The 20,709-nt window shown below is 44.4% G+C and overlaps 1 protein-coding gene across 5 annotated transcripts in view; it reads right to left on the reverse strand.

Annotated features, from left to right (window-relative positions):
• Ltbp1 (latent transforming growth factor beta binding protein 1) overlaps window positions 1-20,709 on the reverse strand; it is a 390,073-nt gene that overhangs the window by 336,191 nt on the left and 33,173 nt on the right. The window lies entirely within an intron of this gene.

Consider the following 20,709-nt stretch of genomic DNA (forward strand, 5'->3'; position numbering starts at 1 on the left):
AAGTGCAGACACCTGGCAGTTTTGGAGCTGACAGACTTCCATGTGATGTGCACAGAAATCATTCTAGATGATGTCTAAGAGAAGACAGCAATATTCTTAAATAATCTCATTTTAATACCATCCGTATTATCTGTATCCATAGTCTGAACAGTAGGACCCTCTTAAATGCTACCTTTAAGCTATGAACTTTGATTTTAAAAAAAAATGGAGAATTTTTCCAGAAAACCAGAGTCATACACACCAATAAATAAATAAATAAATAAAATTTTAAAGCACTACATGGAGCTGGAAATTAAGCAATTAAGAATGCTTGCTGTGGGCTGGAGAGATGTCTCAGAGGCTAAGAGCACTGACTGCTTTTCCAGAGGCCAAGAGTTCAGTTCCCAGTAACCACATGGTGGCTCACAACCATCTGTAATGAGAGCTGGTGCCCTCTTCGGGCCTGCGGGCAGACATACAGGCAGAACACTGTAAACATAAAAACATTAATTAATTAATTTCATTTCATTTAATTTTAAAAAACTGCTTACTACTTTTGCAGAGGACTGAAGTTTGGTTTCCAACACCCACATAAGGCAGCTCACAACTGCCTAGGATTCCAACTCCAGGGGATCTAACACCCTCTTCTGATTTCTGAAGACACCAACACACACATGTGCATAAACCCATATAAGCAAGAGGTCCTTAAGTAGACCATTGATCAATATCTGTGAGTTATTATATTAACATAATAATGGAGGCTGGCCAAGGACATGGCTCAGTGGGTAGGAGCATTTACTGTGCAAGCATAATGTGAGTCAAATAACCACCACCCACATAAAAATCTGGTGTGGCCCCACATGCATGTGCCCCAGAGCAGGGTGAGGGGCAAAGACTCGAGTACTGGGGAGTCTCGCTGCCACAAACCTGGACTCAGAACCACGTCTCAAGGGAGTAGGGTAGAGAAGTGAGGCAGAAAACCCTTTGTCCTCTGGCCTCCACATGCATACACGCATACACACACACACACACACATGCACACACACACACCATATTTAATTAAATTAAAATTTAAAAGAGATCATTATAAAAGATGAAGATATAAAGAATTCTTAGGGGGAGAGAGCCAATGATCCAAAATCTAAAGTTGTGACTTGCCCACTTCCCTGCATAAGCTCATCTCCTACTGAGAAGGCAGGATGGTGTGTACTGATGATGAAGAAGCGGACCTCTCCCTCAACTCCGTGCCTTTAAGCAAATTTGACCTGTCCCTTCAGCAAAAAGCTGAGCAAGAACTTTACTCTGTTGCACTGGACACTGTCACATACCCCAAAGATAGAACTAGCAATAGGAAAACGTGCCCCGTAAAGCCAGCCTAGAGGGTCAACAAGGAGCACCAACAACTATGACAACCGTGGAGAGCAATGTGCAATGTGGAGGGGATTTCCAGGGGATTCACCGAGCTAGGGAAGAGCACTCTGAGACCGTGTCCTTAAGATACGAACGGGGAGAGAAATGCAGACCAGAGGCCCAGCATTAAAGCTGGTCTCTTGTGGCCTCAGTCCTCCGCTTGTAGACAGCCATCTTCTCTCTGTGTTGCCATGTGATCTCCATTTGTCTAAATTTCCTCTTAGAAAGACACCATTCACGCTGGTAAAAGGTTTGCCCTATTTACCTCTCCTTTCCTAAGGACTTCTTTAAAGACCATGTTCCAAACGTAGTCTTCCCTGGGGCCCTGGTTTGGATATGAGTGCATCCTCCAAAGGTTCTCCTCGTTGTAGAACTTCAGGGAGCGGAGAATGGGTAGACAGTATTATGCCACTAGGGGCATTAGCCTGAGAAGAGGTGAAGTAGTCTTCTAGGGGCAGGTCCCACAGAGTCGGGTCTTGAACTCCTGCTGACCCTATGACCCCTCTCACACTTGCTCCCCTCAAGAGGTCTTCACAGAGGAGAGACAAATGGGACCACCCAACTTTAGACTTCCAAGTCTCCAAAATTATGAACTAAATAAACCTTTTTTTCTTTATATCCTACCCATTCTCTGGAGTTTTGTTATGGCAACAACAACAAAAAAAGACGAACATAGACTTTAACATGTGAATCTGGGCGAGAAAGAATTGAGCCTACAACATGCACTATCATGGTGATTGGACACTACTCTGTGTTTTCGTCAGCTAAGCAGCATGTCAAAGAGAATGTGTTGTGAAAAGCATGGACTGCTACAGTGTTAGGATTAAACCCTAAAACAAGCATCCTGCTGAACTGTGGCATTCCTAATGTAGGAGATCTTACGATGTTCAAATACGCCCACTACAGTATCGCAATCAATAAGGCAGTAAAAACTGCAAACATTCTACTCACAAAACAAATAGAGAACAGATAAGAATCCTGGAATGTGACCCAGTCGTTAAAAGCAATGTTTAAGGACTTCCCTTGACATGAAACAGCGTATGGTATAGTGCCAACTGTGTTCTGAAGTTCCTACCTTTTCTGTACCTTCTGCCCATCAGGCTTTACTCCGCCTCCGGCTAAAGGCTGAATCTGATTTTGTCTGAGCTGTCGGTGGGTGGCATTCAGGCTGCCAAATCCTAGGTCGTCCTCTCCCTTCTCGGCCTCAGCAGTGTTAGTCATGGTGGACCTGTCCCTCATCCTGAACACTTTCCTCCTTTTACTACTCAGATGCCATAATGGCCACCTCTCTTCCCCTCACCTTCCCGCGGAATTCTTGCCAGCCCCTTTTGACTCCTCTCTCCTCCCAACCTCTAAACGTCACAACTTCCCGGGCTGCCTTGCTCACCTTTCCTGGTGATTTCACTTGGAAGCATACCTTTAATTTTTATTGAGACAATGCCCTAAGTTAGATGATGGGCTATGTCCTCTTGTTTAAACTTCAGACTTCTGTATCCGGCTCTCACATGCACCCACACTCCACGAATGCAGGACAGGCTTCTCAAACTTAGCATGTTTGTGTCTCCTCTCTCCACTCCAAACTCCAACAAGACCGGCTTCCTATTATCCATCTTCCTGAACATCCCCACTCCTTACACACACAGACACACACACACACACACACACATGTTTATGCACTCACACTCATTCACACACATACGCTCACACACAGACGCAACACAGACACACACATTTATGCACTCACATGCTCACATACACTCATTCACACACAGACGCACACACACACACTCACATAATCATAGGCACTCACGCACAGACACACGTTCACACAATCATATACTCACACAGATACACATAGACATACACATACACTCACACACACATACACCGAACCAGTGTATACAGGTGCTGAAGCCACCGTAACAGACCTACCAACCAGGTACTTTAAGCAACAGATGTGGACTGCCACACAGTTCTAGAGGCCACAGTCTAAGATCAAGGTATCAGAGGGGCTGGTCTCCATTGATGTTGGGCAGAAAGACTGTTCCATCCCTCTTCCAGTTTCTGGCAAGTGAGCATTCCTTGGCTTTTGGATGGTATTATTCTCACCTCCATGTCTTTCTTCTATTTGTTCCTATACTTATATAGCTTCTGTCTTGAAGGACTTAGTCACACTGAATTAACCCCACGCTCATTAGCATGCAGGCTAGCGTGACCCCACTCTAGCTAATGACACCTGCATTGACCCTAGGTCTCCAGACAACAACCCCCAAGGTACTGGGGGTTAGGATTCCAGTATATGAAGGAAGTAACATTTTAACATATAATACCAAGTTACTATCATATTTAACTTCTATTTTACTCACAACACACATCAAAGCCATCTTTAAATCCTGTGGGCTCTTCTTTAAATATAATTTGAACCTGACTACTTTTCTCATTGCCTCCCAGAAACCCCTTCGCTGGCAGTCTCATGCACTGTTTCTATTCTCCCGAGGACAGCCAGAGGGAGCACATTAGAGCAACACCGGATGCATTCTCTGCCCCAAAGCTTCTTGTGAATGTGACCACAGCATACCAGCTTGGTCCACCTCTCCCCACGTCATCGCTCCTGTCACACCAGCCTCTGTGCCAGGTCCCAGACCCTGAGCTTGCCTCTGCTGCAGAGTTCTTGCCCTGAGCTGCACCTGCACCTGTGAAGTCCCTGGCTAGATATGTTCTCCGAATGTCAACTCTGTGCCTCTATTGTCAACTCTCTGTGCCTCTGTTGTCATCGCCCTTGTTGTGTTCTCTGAGGCACATCCCCTTCCCTGAAATTGTCACACTTTTATCTAGGTACCCTCTGAGATGAAGCCCCCCCCCCCTCGGAAGGAAGAGACCACAGATGCCTTCACCCTTGTTCGGGGAACAGCATCTGCTAGAATGATAATCAAAACCACCAATGAAGAATGGACACAGGTGGAAAGATAATATACCCAAATGTTAACGTGAATGATTACCTATGACGGCAAAATTATATCATTTATTAATTTGTTTAAGTTACATTAGACTTTGCAGATTTTCTAATGGTCTGTAATTACCATTACAGTGCAGCAAAAAGTCAACATTCCATTTTCAAAAAAGAAACATTATGTTGTAATAAGAGCGGCGGGGCTGCGTCCCCGGCACCCGGCTGCCCGCATGGCTTTACCCAAAATAATTATACAGAAACTGTATTCTTTTAAACACTGCCTGGCCCATTAATTCCAGCCTCTTATTGGCTAGCTCTTACATATTGATCTAACCCATTTCTAATATTTTGTGTAGCACCACGAGCTGGCTTACCAGGAAAGATCTTAACCTGCGTCTGTCTGGAGTGGGAGAATCATGGCGACTCTCTGACTCGGCTTCTTTCTCCCAGCATCCTGTTCTGTCTACTCCACCTACCTAATTTTCTGTCCTATTAAAGGGTTAAGGCAGTTTCTTTATTTAACCAATGAAATTAACTCCTCCATCATTTCCCCTTTTTCTGTTTAAACAAAAAAGAAAGGCTTTCACTTTAACATAGTAAGATTACATATAACAAAACAGTTGTCAAGCAAGAATTACAGTTACAATATTTATATCTATCTTTTATCATAACTAAGGAAAACTATAACTATCTATCCATTCTTCAACTCCATCAAAGACTCCAGAGGATATAATATTACCTAAGTAAACAAGAAATACAAAACTCTAGAAATGAAAGAGACATCTCGCTGCCTGTACAGTCACCCAAAGTTCTTTTGTACTGTTGGGGCATCCATCTTCAGCCTTCAGGCCCATAGTATCCAGCAGACATTTTCATCAAGCAGGAAATTCCAAAGACAGTTCAGTCACTTTCTGCTGTGTCTTGCAGAATGTCTCGCAGACTCTTTCATGAGTCAGGAACGTTGAAAGACCATCTCACCTTTAGGCAAGTTCAGCAGTCCTCTCTCTGCGGGTTCTTTGTGTCCAGTTTATGCATCAGTCCATGCAAGAGCAGTTTCTTGCCCAAATGGCTATCAAACTCCTTAAGGAGCCTCTTCGGTGCCCATCTTCCTCTTGAAGTAGATTGGTGCTGCCAGGAGCAGACGTGTCTCATTATCATGAAAAGCCCTAAGTTATTAAAATATTAAATGCCATATTCTGCAGTCTTTGAAAGATATGAAGAACGCCTATCTAGCTGAAATATATCTATGCACATCTAGAAAATCTAACATGACTAAAAGCTTGACAATTATCGATGATTATCCATTAACAACCTACATACATTACATTTTTAAATGAACTATACAATCACAATACCTTAATCAAGATTAAAAATACATATACTTATAACAAAATTGACCTTAAAATCATACCAATGCAAATTATTCATATATATATCATATCCCCCTTTAAATGTAAAAGAACATTTATAAACAATATTTGGGAACATGGGCGCAGTTTTTTCTCTCCAAACTGCTTCCTGCTGAATGGGGGCGCTGTATTCAGATCTTTCATGGTGTAACCTGTGTGTCAGGGTCATCTCAGTCGGCAGTTGAGTGAAGTAATTTTTTGAAGGTGTTCACAGCAACCTTTCAGGAGGGAGTGGTCTATCATACCATATTGGGATAGACGCAATCCACAGAGTCTCATCCTCTGTGAAAACAAAAGAAGACCCTCTCCAAAGCATCATATCCTTAGACCCAAATTCTGAAATCATAATACCCTTATATCCATTCTGGTTTAGCTTGGCAGCCCATATAATGAAATGTCTCTCTGTACTTATCTCCTTTACAGTCAAAAATTTTAAATAAAACACAATAATACAAAGAATCCAGACTCTCTGTGAATTTTCCATTTTTACGTGGCTTATTTTTCTTTATTTCTTTTAATCTATAACTATCTGTACTCTGTCTCTTTAAAGACTTTACCCTTTTTTAAGACATTAACTTTATTCTTCATATATATTTTTTTCTCTCTCTCAAGCCTACGTACATTCATCCAACAGTGTCTGAATCAGTTCTATTGTGAATCTGTAATTTTTTTACTATCCAGGAGCATTTCTTAAAATGTTAAGCACTTCTTAAAAACTTAAGTTGCACCATATACAGGTAATACGGTACTGTGTCCTGCCCAGTCTAAACCTTAACTGTGCTGTTATTATGGTAATTACGGTAATTAAGGTAGCTCCTGCCTGAGACTGGTGCAGTTTAGCAGTTCAGCATGGCGGGAGCTGTGCCCTCCTGCCTCAGAGCCATTTGGTGCCACTGAGCCACTCACAGTTCCAGGCACACAGCAGTCCACATTGCCATCAAGCAAGCCGTAGCACTTTACTCCAAATGCTCCATTCAAAAGCTCTGTCTCCCGCAGGAGCCAGACAGAGATCACAATGGCAGCACAGCCCAGAAAGCTGGCATTTTAAAACAGCCAGTTTTTTTCCTGCTGCTGAGTTAGGACAATTTCTTTGTGGCACGCAACCCACAAACAGCAAAAAGCTGTCTTAAATTCTCTCTCTCTCCTTTTCAAGCCCTCTCAGGTTTTACGTGGAGTTCATTAGCAGGTTGTAATATCACTCTGTTGTAATAAGAGCGGCGGGGCTGCGTCCCCAGCAACATTAGCTGGCTTAGAAGGCTAGTTTAAACACATTTTGAGTTTTTAAGACTGTAACTTATACAACATAAACAATGTAGAAGATATGATACCTTATACTAGATGTTACAATATCTATGCTATATTGGTACATATTAACTCTAAATGCAACTCTTCACCTACAATGATTAGTTAGTAAATCTGTTTAATTTATTCAAAAAGTGGCATTCTTTTTACATATTTATTCAGCGTGAATATGCGCATGTGTATTTGTGTTTATGTGCACGTGTGCATGTGAGCATGCCACAACACGTGTGTGGATTTCAGAGGATGTTATTGGAATAGGTTCTCTCCCTCCACCTTGTGGGGCCTAGATCAAATCCAGCTATGAAGTAAATGCCACTGAGCCATTCGCTGGCCCTGAAAAGCTGGCTTCTTTTATTTTCATCAACCAAAATCATTAAACAAGACAAGCCATTTTAAAAATTATTTTGAGAAATTAGAGCAATCAAAATAAGCTTATAAGAGTGAAATGACTATCCGCTTCAGAATTAAATCTCTCAAACTTGTCTTAAGATAAAGTGAGGGAAAATTAAGATAGAAAATAAAATGTAACTTATTCTGATTAGGAAGGATCATGATGGTTAAAAGTCATATCCCATAGAAGCCTGCTGGCCAACACGAACGGGAGAATGTGGTCTGTTTCTATTATCTTTGGACCTCAGTCCTTTCATCTATTAAATGGGAAGGATGCATTCTATGTAGATCCGTTAACATAGGCAAAGCACTTCGGATAATCCCTGACTGGGGCAGCACGAGGCCAGTGTCAGTCATTACACCCCACCCCGCAGTCCATCTCCCCTACACCCTAGCACAGGGTGGGAGGAACACAGAGACACAGGCTTTGATTTCAACCACTGGAATTTTACGCTAACCTAAAACAGCCTTCCTCACTGAATCAAACACACTTAGCTACTGTTGATTCTTTCTTTTCCCACACTTAATCATTCAAAGTAAAACTGTCCGCAGTAAAATGCCAGTAGGCTGCACAGAGCTAAAAAAAAAAAAAGAAAAAGGAAAAAAAGAAAAAGAAAAAAAATTCCCTGTATGATCCTCCTCAGGCTCCAGACATTTCCAAACTGATCCTCGCAACTGAATGAAAAATGGCTGAGTCAAAACCTTTCTAAACCACCACTTGAGTTATTCTGACAGCATTCCTGAAGGTAAATTAATGGAGGTATTATATGACTTCGGACGGAACACTCTGGAAGAAATGCCATCCATGACGTGCCAAGGCTTTTCCTCCCTAAAATAAAAATGCTTCCAAAGGTCACTGATGTCCAAGCATCATCAGCAACGGCCCCAAGGACTGCACGATTAAGCTCTTACCCTAGGCAGCCAACAGTTGACGCCTCGCTGTGAAATCCAAGGTCACTCCTCCAAATGGAAGGGAACCAGAAGGCCAGAGACCTGTGTGCAAATTAATCCTCTGGCTGCTGACCCTCTGCTGGGAAATGTAACCTAACCATTTTCAGATACTAAAACTGAAATAAAACTGCAGACTCCAAGGCCTGTGAGGGCACAGCTGAGAGGAATAAGCAAAGCCCTCCTTTCAAAACAATAATCCTTAAAATTAGATTTTATAACGGCTTTTCTTGCTGCTGACATCTTTATAGATAGAGAAATTATCCTAATAAATACATGAACTTATAAAGTTCCTTTTAGGGCTGAGGGTGTCACTCAGTGGTAGAATGATCATTTCACGTGTACAAAGGCCTAGATTCCAATTCAAACATCCAAATGTATAAACAAATCAAATGTTCTTCTATCCATGTACTGGACTGACTTTCCCATGTGTTCACATTATCTAGAGGTCAGGGGAGATGGTTCAGTGGGTGTCTTAGTTGGCGTTTCCATTGCTGTGAAGAGACACCAAGACAATGGCAATTCTTTTTGTTTGTTTGTTTGTTTGTTTTTTGGGGGGTTTTCGAGACAAGGTTTTTCAGTAGCTGTGGAGTCAGTCCTAGAGCTCACTCTGTACACCAGGCTGGCCTCAAACTCACGGAGATCTACCTGTCTCTGCCTCCCAAGTGTTGGGATGAAAGGCGTGTGCCACCACTGCCCAGCTGACAATGGCAACTCTTACAAAGAAAACATTTACTTGGGGTGGCTTACTCACTTACAGTTCAGAAATTCAGTCCAGTATCATCATGGCAGGACATGGCAGTGTGCAGATAGACTTGGTGCTAGAGGTAGCTGCTACATGTTGATATGCAGACAACAGGAAGTAGACTGACTGTCACACTGAAAGAAGCTTGAGCAAAAGAGATCTCAAAGCCCACCTCCACAGTGACACACTTCCTACAACAAGGTCACACCTATTTCAACAAGACCAACCTCCGAACAATGCCACTTCCTTTGGGGACCATTTTCTTTCAAACCACCACAGTGCATTACGTTGTTACAAGCTTGAGGACCTGAGTTTGGATCCCCAGCACCCATGTAAAAGCCTCAAGTGGAGGCATGCACTAAGCCACAGGGTTGGAGGAATAGAGACCCATACGGCTTCCAGCTAGGCAGACTAGCTAAGACAGTGTATTATCAGTATACAAATGAAAGTCTGAATAATAATCAAGGCCAAATTCCAACACTGACTACCTTTGAAGCTGCTGGCCCCTAAATAAATTACTGCCCTAACTAATGATGATCTAACTCTTCCCAATTTTTTTATATTTTTATGTTTTTCAAGAAAATGGTCAAAAAAGGTTTTGAACTTTTAATCTAAGTAACTCTTTATCATTGAAAATAAGCCTTAACTAGCTTGGGTTTAGAGTAATCTTGTTTGTTTTCTTACAATGTAAACCTGCTAAGCTGTTCCCAGTGCATAACTGGAGGGAGTAATTATGAGAAAGAAAGTAAGAAAATCTCATACACTAGTTCTGTAAGTGGGGATTTAATAAGGCACAAGGGCTACATCATTAATCACAGGCCCCAAAATGGTCTGCCAGACTGGATATTCAGTAATCTAAGCAGAAGCCCTACAACTCATGTATTCCTGACACCCCCTTTTCTCTTCAACTTCTTCCTATTACTGTCATGACTTCTTAGTGACATAATTTGGAGCAGGCTTCTATAGAATAAGAAGAAGAGAAAAAAATCATCATGGCAGTTCTTTGGGAACTACTAGTCTCTAAAGACGAACTACATATACATATACATGTGTATAAATATAAATTTATATATATATACATATATATGTATTCCCATCCCTGCTTATCAATGTCATCTATGCCCTTCATCAAGAGACAGAACTGATGTACCTACTCTTGAATCTGAGCTGGGTCACAAATGTTCCAACCAAAGAAATGCAAAAGTTCCACTATGAAGTTGTGAGTTCAGGCATTAAGGTGAGGCAGTAACACTTCCACCCTCTCAGAACATGGTTCCCATATCATAACGAAGCCCAAGCAACCATGCAGAAAGATACACATAGAAGAGAATTGGAGCCCGGCAATTACAGATATGATTAATAACCTCAAGGGTCTCCAACACAGACTTCATATCTCTGTTTCCAGGCACTGGTTTTAATCCAGTGGAAACCCAGCTTTCTAAAATTTGATAATGCTAGCAACAGCTTATCTATTTTATACAGTCAATAGAACTACATCATATATAAATATATGTAATCACAATTTTAAAGTGATAAACAAAAGAATATAGTTGTACACTTTAAATGGGTGAATTGTGGTATATAAACTATATCTCAATAAATTTGTTTTTTAAAAAGATTTATTTATTAACTTGTACCTGTGTGTGTGTGTACAAGAGTATGTACATGTGTGTAATACATATTTTCAGAGGCCAAAAGGAGGATGTCAGATCTTCTGGAGTTGGAGTTATAGGTGGTTGTAAGCTGCACAACATGAGAATTGGGAAACAAAGTCTGGTCCAACATGGGTATAAGGAACAAAACTCTGGTCCTCTGGAACTGCTGAGCCATATCTCCAGCCCCAGGAAAGTTGCTTTGTATAGCACATCATGTGTACATACAATGAAGCCATCAGCTAGCTCAATACTAACATTCAGATGTATAAGGACATGTACAAACAGACTCATCCAGCTGTGGTAAGTGCTGTTGGGTAACAGCTTCCTCTGAGATTGAACACTCCATCCTGCAAGGCCTTAAGCAGAAAGGTAAACAATTCAATAGAATTCAGGAAGTCCCTCAAACAGATCAGATTCACTAGGCCCCTCCCTCCTAGAGTAAAGGAGCCAAGATACAATGAAGACCAATACCAGCCCAGCTGCCTGGAAAAGGTTTAGACCAGAGTCACTAGGAAAGGTTACTCTTCAATCTGTTGAACTACCTACACCGACTGTGCCGTGTGCTCCAGGTTCCTGGCTTTTGTGAGCTGTCCCCTGCACTGTGGTGGGCTTAGTGATGTAGGTGTCCGTGAGTAATTTCTGCTCCTGGAAGCAATCCCTCACCCATGTGCCTCTGTAAGGAGGTGTACCAGCTGATTTTGTGTGTCTACTTGACACGAGCTAGGATCATCTGAGAAAGGAGCCTCACTTGAGGAAATGCTTCCTTGAGATCCAGTTGTAAGGCATTTTCTCATGTAGTGATCAACGGGAGGACCCAGCTCATGGTGGTGGTACCATCCCTGGGCTGAACAACCATGGGAAGGAAGCCAGTAAGAAACACCCCTCCAGGCCTCTGCATCAGCACCTACTTCCAGGTTCTGGCCCTATTTGAGTTCCTGTCCTGACTTCCTTCAGTGACGAACAGCAATGCTGACGTGTGAGTCACATAAACCCTGTCCTCCCCAGCTTGCTTTTTGGTCATGGTGTTTTGTTGTAGCAATAGAAGCCCTAAGTAAGTAAGTAACCACAATAAAGCTCACTGGTTCACCAAGCTAGACTTTGGTGGTCTCTGTACTTTGGTCTGTCACGAGTTCCCTATCTATCTATGGTGAGTCTCCCCAGAAAGTTCCATCAAACAACAAACGCTTAAGCCATAGGCTCTCAAAATGAGTACAGGCTCATCCAAGGATTAAAACTCGTCCACCATATATAACCCTGTACAAAACAAACACTTACCATAAGAATAAGACCTCCCAAAGAGCCCGGTTTATCTTGTAATGGCTCATTTATCAAAAATGTTTCCTTTAAGTGAGCTGAACTCTGTCTTCTCATGGCTTTCATCCACAGTCTCTCCTGCCCACACTGTGAAGACAGTTCTACCACACTACCTGTAACTTCTTTTCTTTTCTTTTTTCTTTAATTTTTATTTATTTATTTATTTGAGACAGGGTTTCTCTGTGCAGCCCTGGCTGACCTGGAACTCGCTCTATAGACCAGACTGGCCTCAAACTCAAAGATCCATCTGCTCTGCCTCCCAAATGCTGGGGTTGAAGGTGTGTGTCATTGCCGCCCAGCTGTGACTTCTCTATGAATCAGACACCCATTCCTGCAAACGTCTCCTTCCAGGGACAACTGTTTCTTGTTCCTTTACCACCCGCCTGCATGGCTCGGAGGACTGTCTTAGTTAGGGTTTCTATCGCTGTGAAGAAACACCACAGCAACTCTTACAAAGGAAAGCATTTCAGTGGGGTTGGCTTACAGTTCAGAGGTTTAGCACACTATCGTCATGACAGCACACAGGCATGGAGGAAGAGCCAAGAGTTCTCCATCCACATTGGCAGGCAACAGGAAGACAGAAAGAGCCACTGGGCCTGGATTGAACTTCTGAAACCTCAAAGCCCACCCCCAGTGACACACTTCCTCCAACAAGGCCACACCTCCCATTAGTGCTTGAACCTATGAGCCTATGGGGGCATTTTCATCCACAGCAGCACAGAGACTATGACACTATGTCCTGGTATTGCTGAGGAACGCAGCTTTGGAGTCAAAACCACAGGTTTACATCCATGTTCCCTCACTGTATATATTATTGTTCTTGTCACTGTGACAAAAGCAAGGGTGTGTGTCATGTTTTAAGCACCTGCAGTCAGAATTGCCAAGCATGATAGCACACATCTGTAATCCCGGCACTAGAGGCCAAGGCAGAAGGGTCTTAAGTTTGAGGCTAGCCTGGGCTATGTATCTAGACCTTGTCTCAAAAAAACAAGCAATAATAACAACAACAAAACCCACTTTTGTAAATCTTCTTGGTTTGACCACTGGCTTTCGAAATGTCCACAAATGAGTGGTCAGCTTCCACCAAGCAATGTAGCTTTCTAATGTCATTTAACCAGCTATGGTACAACGCCATAAAAACAGAGCCCACCTCAATGTTAAGCAACTATTACAGAGCCTGGGGTCCAGAGGCACCCCCACACTGATCGCTGTTACTATTTGTTGGAGCAGGACAAGATCTGAGATGTTTCCAAGGTGTTTGTCCAGTGAAGAATAGCCCAACCAACCATAAGTGGGACAGGGTAAAGACCAGTTTTAAAACATCGTACCCGAGACCCTTTCCTATGTTTTAATTATCTGTTACTTGCCTCGGTAAACAGGATAAAGCTGTGTTTCTCAACCTGTGGGTCAAGACCCCCATGGGGGGTTGAACAACCTTTTCATAGGGATCACCCAGGTACATCACTGAAACTGAAACAACACAGACCCCACCGTGGAGCTGAACACCACAGCAGGTGTTTGTTAATTAATGTTTGAAATTAGTACACAAGATATTGGCTATCATTATGGCGTTTTTGAATAAAATGTATTTAATGGACTCTCCTTTTCCCTCATGTCTCCTACACACGTGCTACCCCTGATGTAACCTCATGACCTCAGGCCTTTTGCAAACCCTCTGTCCTTCATCCTCACGTATTTTTACCCCTCTTGCTCTCCTTTCTGATTTGTTAGAATTTACCTACGTTTACACACACAAACACACACAACACACACACACACTACAGGCCAGGCACTTCATATGAAAGAGAACATGGAGTTTTACTCACTTCCGCCCTCAGCACAGAGACACAGCCATCAGAAGATGGATATCCATAGCAGTGCCTAGCAGTTTGGGGAGCACAGCCCTATGACATTTCCTAAGAACCCTGAAACACTAAACAAGGGCATTCCTGCAAAGAGGCCAATTCAATGGGTTCCTGAGAAGTTGGAATTAAAGAAAAAAAAATACCCTTCTGAACAGATTCCTTGAGTAAAAAGCTGAAAAGTACAGGTGCAGGCTCTAGTGTAAAATGAATGGGCAGGGTTCTAATTCTACCATTTTCTCTCTCCCTAGCCTGCTTAGCTTTCACTGCCAGCTTGACCCAGACTCTAGTCGTCTGAGAAGTGAAGGAGTGCCCAGATCGGGCCAGTCTATGAGCATGTCCGTGGGAGAGTGTCTTGACTATCAGTCCACTGTAGGCGGCACCATTCCTGAGCAGGCAGTCTGGACTATGTAAGGATGCTAAGCGTGAGCCTGAGAGGAAGCTACCAAGCAGCACTGTTCCGCGGCTCCCGCTCTCAAGTCCCTACTCTGATTTCCCTTGGCAACAGACTGTGATCTAGAAGTGTGAGCCCAATCAACCCTTTTCTCCCAAAAATTGATTTTGGTCATGGTGTTTGTCACAGCAACAGAAAGAGAATTAGAACAAACACCTTGGGAGGTCACCTCACCTCTGAGAGCCTCAGTTAACTTGGTTAAAAACTTGGAATAATTGTGCCTCACTTATAAACACAGTAATCCATAGAAGACACACTTAATAGTGTCCATCTGCTGTAGGAAATCTTACAGCCAGTAGCCTTTAAGTAACCACCCACTTGGGCATGGCCTCTTATACTATTTATGCCCATGTAAAGCGTGTGTCCAGTCTCTTTTCCAGCTGTAGGATTCGGTTGCTATTCTCTGTTCCAGCAGAGGATATTGATTTGTGAGTCTACCCCTAAATAAATAACCCTCTATTATTCTCAATTCTGAGCTAGAGTAGGATTACTTTTAAGCATCCTTCTTCATCCATCAGTCCTTCATGAAGACTGCTAATGCTTTCTAAAGACCTCTAGTGACCACAGTCTCCTTCCTGGTGGTCTGCTAATGAATCAGTGAGGCCCCAGCGGCTCTTTCCCTCAGTCAGGTTCTGTAGTTAGATGTCCCTAGTAAGTCCCAGTAGACGTAGCCACCACCACTCCTGCTGGGTGTCTTCATCTGGTCCCTCCACTTCCGGACAAGCCAAGAAGACCTGGCCTATGCAGAAGGAGGCTCTTCCTCTTACGAGTTACGTGACACTGAGCTGGTGCCACTTGACACCATTTGACAGTTTCCTCATCTGTCAAACAGAGGGTCAGGCCAAGCTAACCAGATGTCCCCCTAACCCTTCCAGCATGCCCCAGGTTCCCTGGTCACGGTGCCAGAAAGAAATATTCACCAATGACAGAGTCATGCTCTTACCTTGCGGTCCTCAGGAGGAAAAGAAGCCCACTCATCACAGCTGACACGTGGGTGACATTTTCACAGCCTCCAAATGATAACCCAGTCAAATGAAGTTTAACAATAGTCATTCTCTCGAAACCTAAATATAAACACGTTTCCCTGGGAAGGAGAGGATTTCCTGAAGAGTTCTTCCAGGGAGCCAACAGATCTCAGTAATAGAGGGTATTGGGATTGACTCTGTGTATATGAGTGAGTGTGTGTGTGTGTGTGTGTGTGTGTGTGTGTGTGTGTGTGTGTAAAGCAATGTCAGGTTTTTTGTTTCCTGACAATTGTAAACTGTGTCAGGGTGTGCCCGCCTGCCCGCCCACCCATCCGGTTCCTTTCACTGCTTCTCATGGCTTCTTTTTTCTTTTGCTTTCAGATGAGCCCAGTTTGACAGCAGCTCCTTTCCCACACATCTGAGCTGGGTCATAGGCTCCATGCCTTCCCCATCAGCGCTCACATGCTCTGGCCAGTGTTTCTAGCTCATGACCAAAACTGAGCGATTCTCCCCATGCCAAGCCTTCACATCCACTCCTAAAGTCCAACCTCCCATGTCTAGCTGCTGTGGGCTCTCTCTGCAGTAGAGTTCACGACCACCTACTTCCACCCCAACATGCCCAATGCCAAACTTAGCAGTCTTACCAAACTCTCCTTCCCCCTATAAAGAACTTGAGGTGACCTTTCTCCTCTTCCTCCTCTAGACCATAAACCTCTTTCCTGTCCTACTAACTTGACCTCCTCCAGCAGTGTGGCCCCTCTGACACTCTCCACAACCTTTGCCATCCTCCTTCCCCACCCCCAGGGAAGCTGCCTCTGCCAGTCCTCCTCTACCAGTCCTCCTCTGCCAGTCCTCCTCCGCCATTCCTCCACCCCCACTCCTCCTCCACCACTCCTCCTCTGCCAGTCCTCCCTCTGCCACTCCTCCTCTGCCACTCCTCCTCCGCCACTCCTCCTCTGCCACTCCTCCTCTGCCACTCCTCCGCCAGTCCTCCTCCGCCAGTCCTCCCTCTGCCAGTCCTCCTCCGCCACTCCTCCTCTGCCACTCCTCCTCTGCCACTCCTCCACCGGTCCTCCGCCACTCCTCCTCTGCCAGTCCTCCTCCACCAGTCCTCCGCCACTCCTCCTCTGCCAGTCCTCCTCCGCCAGTCCTCCTCCGCCAGTCCTCCCTCTGCCAGTCCTCCTCTGCCACTCCTCCTCCACCACTCCTCCTCTGCCACTCCTCCTCTGCCAGTCCTCCTCCGCCAATCCTCCGCCACTCTTCCTCTGCCACTCCTCCTCCGCCACTCCTCCTCTGCCACTCCTCCACCAGTCCTCCACCAATCCTCCTCCGCCACTCCTCCTCTGCCAGTCCTCCTCTGCCACTCCTCCTCCGCCATTCCTCCTCCACCAGTCCTCCTCTGCCACTCCTCCTCTGCCACTCCTCCTCCACCACTCCTCCTCCGCCACTCCTCCTCCACCAGTCCTCCTCTGCCGGTCCTCCTCTGCCAGTCCTCCTCTGCCAGTCCTCCTTTGCCAATTCCTCTGTACCTATACCAGTTTTCTCACTACTGTTGCCTGACAGAAATGACTTTGGAAAGGGTGGGGCGTTGATCTGGGCTCACAGTTTAAGAGGATAAAGCCCACATGGTAGAGGGTGCTTCCACCACGGTGGTGGGAGTTTACACACAGCTTGATATGTCGGGAGGCAGAGAGGGCTTGACCTGGGCAGACTATGCTATATAATCCTCAGAAACCAAGCCCTATATGATCCGCAGAAACAAAACATTTATATAATTCTCAGAACCAAGCCCTATATAATCCTCAGAAACCAAGCCCTATAAAATCCTCAGAAATCAAGCCCTAGCAACCCACTTCCTCCAGTCAGGCTCCACTTTCCAAGGGCTCTCTAGCTTCCCACAACAGCACCACACTACCTAGGAATCGAGGGTTTAAACACTTGAGCCTGTGGGGAATCCACTTCATAGCAGCACCCCGGGGCAGGAGTTACTGCTGTCTCCTGCTTTCCTGAGCCTGGCAAGCTCAGTAACGACAACTATCCATTAGTTTTCAAGGCTCTGCTGAGCATCAGGTCATGGGATAGAGTCCTTACTTCTGCTATGGAATCTGCAGGATGAACATGGATCACTACATTCAACTTGGGGAGCCCAAGGCTCTGTTCTTGAAGTCACCGTGTGGCTGGACAAATAACCAAGGCAAGGAGCCAGGCTTGCCTGAGCACTGAGCTCAGTGTGTCCAATTCCTTCACCCTCCCAGATACTAGAAGTTGAGCCAATGGGAATCTCCCACCATGCCTCTTGCGGACACAGTTCATGCTTCCCATTACTGGACTTGTGACAACATTGGCCTCCAGCTGCAGTGGCTCTCTCCTAGTCTCCGTCTGCAAAAGGACCAATCCTGCCTACCTGTGCCAACCCTCCTGATTGGGGGGTGTTTCTAAAGCAACTGAAATTAGCATGGTTCTCTCTCCTTTGAACACCAACGGCACCTGGACCTTACCAATCCATTTCCCACAGCAGCACACCACCAGCTGGCAGAAACCACCCATCTGACACCGTGGCAATGAGGAGAGCACCCCACCATACCACACACATTCTTGCTGCCTCGAGTCAGCTTTATAAGATTACCCAGGCAGGATCACACTGTGCTAATGAGTCAAAATGCTCATAGAATCATCCTGCCTCTGCCAATATTTGAAGACATTTGTGATGAGCATCATGAACATTGTTCTAGTTTCAGTTCTGATTCTGTGATAAAAATATCCTGAACCCCCCCAAAAAGAATATTCCGAGAAGAAAGGGCTTATTTTCATTCACAAATCCAGGTTCGAATGCATCATTGCCATGACTTCACAGTGGGAGGACTCTGGAGTCGCATGTCATATGACATCACAGTCAGAAGCAGAGAGAACTGAATGCACATGTGCTCACGTGCTAAAGCTTGAAACGGTTTCTCTCATATAGTTCAGGACCCTCTGCCTAGGGAATGATGCCACCCACAGTAGGCTGGATCTTTCCATGTCAATTAATTTAAGACAGTCTGCCATAGACATGCCTAGAGCCAAGCCCAGTGTAGACAATCATTCATTGTGATGCTCTTCCCAGGTGACTCTAGACTGTGCCAAGCTCACAATTAAACTAACCACCGCTACTGTGTTTTGTCAAGCAGAGACCAAAAAAGTGCAAAGAGGCGTTTTATAAGCTTTAACAAAGCACAGTTAAGCTCAAGAAAATCCATGTTATTTTCATAATTAAAGTTCTTCCAAAATGAGAAGGGGTTATCATGGGTCAATGTCCTACTCCTAGAAGGATTCAAAGCCAGCTTAAGTGGTTCTGTGGTATAAGAACCTGGAGGCTTCCTGGGTTGGAGAACACACAAGGTTGCTACATGAGATGTCTTCCTAAGACATCTCCAAATTGGATCCTAAAGCCACCTTCTTTCTAGGTCTGAGATGCCCTCTGAAGATGACTAGTATGTCATAGCAATTTACTGAAGCCTCACTCGCCCCCCAACCATCGCTTCCCCAAGCAGCCACCTACCATTTAACCTTAAAGTTGTGCAACAACAAAGAATGGAAGAAGCCAATGACTTCATCCTCTGAACTCAAACCCTTATTCTTATCATAAAAGTCTGTGTGGTTGTCAAACTTTCCAAAACTGCCAAAAGCTATCCTAATATTTAGACAATTTAGGCAGCAATTATGGTGCAAGATTTACCGAGTTCAATTACACAACTATAACTCAAGGGGGAAGAAAAAGAAACTATTCAAGACATTAGACTCGGCTTATCTCCAAGTAATCCTGATAATATATAATGAAGCAAAAAGTATAATTAACCCAATTCTAGATAACAAAGATCCATTTTAGGATGTGCTGGCTGGAACCCTTTGTAACTGCAGGTGTTTATGAGTAAATACTCGGAGGGAATGATGAGGTAACGCGGGCTCATGGTTTATGTTCTGTGATGCCGAACAAGTTCTAGGGTAGGCGATAAAGCAGGAGATGAGTAACACACTCAAGCCAAAGAAAACAAGGGTCAGATGCTGTCACCACCCTCAAATACTTGCTAGGTTATCTTTATTAACTGTGTCATCCCTACTTCGGACCAGGGGTAGTGGCCTCTAATTTACAATCTCTGAAAGCAAACTATCTATGAGACAATAACCGCCTACTACAGATCAATATCAGATGCTTTTTGAGGAGGTGGGGACTAGGGACTGAACCCAGGACCCTGCACCTGCTAAGCAATCATTTTGCCCCTGAGCCACGGCCCCAAGCGTAGGCTTTTCTAGAGATAGGACGGCACCAGAAGGCCCATACAGCTGGAGTGATTTCACTGAAAACAAGATTGTCATCTACACATGATTTCCAAACCGCCTCCCATGCAGATGGAAACACGGCACAGACAGGTAGACCTTTGATAACAAAATGAGTCATAAAAAGTCCGAGTGAAAGCCAGCTTTCCTCCCACACGGCTGCTCGGCCATGTAGCGCTGGGAGTCACGTGAGCTCATATGACTGGCTGGTTCCACTCAGCCAGTCCCTTCTTAGCAGCTCCTAAAACCATCCTCCAAAAGGATCCATGAAGAAAGAACATAAAAACGCCAAGATGTATAAAGCCACAGTGAGTCACCTTGCCGTCACCATTCCTGTTTCCAGTTTTTATATGAACAAGGCAGGTAAAGGGCACCAAAGCTCCAACAGTTGAGGTTTTGTGAGACACACAGAGGGTGGTTCCAAATCTATGCATTTTTAAACAGAATTCTATTAGCACTTTGCAAAAAAAAAAATAGTCGAGGAAAGTAGCACTAAAAATTCCAGGTATAGATGTATGTGTGCATGTATATAAATTTATTTTTGAAAACTATTTTATTAGCTGGGCATAATAATATATGCTCTTAATCCCAGCACTTGGGAGGCAGGCAGGCGGATCTCTGTGAGTTGTGATTTCAGTGCTAGCCTGGGTTACACAGCGAGTTACAGGGCTACATAGGGAGTGAGACCCTGTCTTTAAAGGTGGTGGTGGTGCACACCTTTAATCCCAGCACTCAGGAGGCAGAGGCAGATGGATCTCTCAGTTCAAGGCCAGCCTGGTCTACAGAGCAAGTTCCAGGATAGCCAGGGCTACACAGAGAAACCCTGTTTTGAAAAACAAACCAAAAAAAAAAAAAAAAAGAGCCTACTTTATTTCTTATTGGTTCATGCACACACATTGTGGAGGTCATAGGACGACTTTGGGGAGTTGGTTCTCTTCTTCTACTTTTATGTAGGCTCCAGAGATTGAATGCATCATAGTTGTATAGCCAGTGCCCTTATCTCAAGCCATGC

The sequence above is a fragment of the Chionomys nivalis genome, chromosome 1 (genome assembly GCF_950005125.1).
Source record: "Chionomys nivalis chromosome 1, mChiNiv1.1, whole genome shotgun sequence".
Taxonomy (NCBI): Eukaryota; Metazoa; Chordata; class Mammalia; order Rodentia; family Cricetidae; genus Chionomys; species Chionomys nivalis.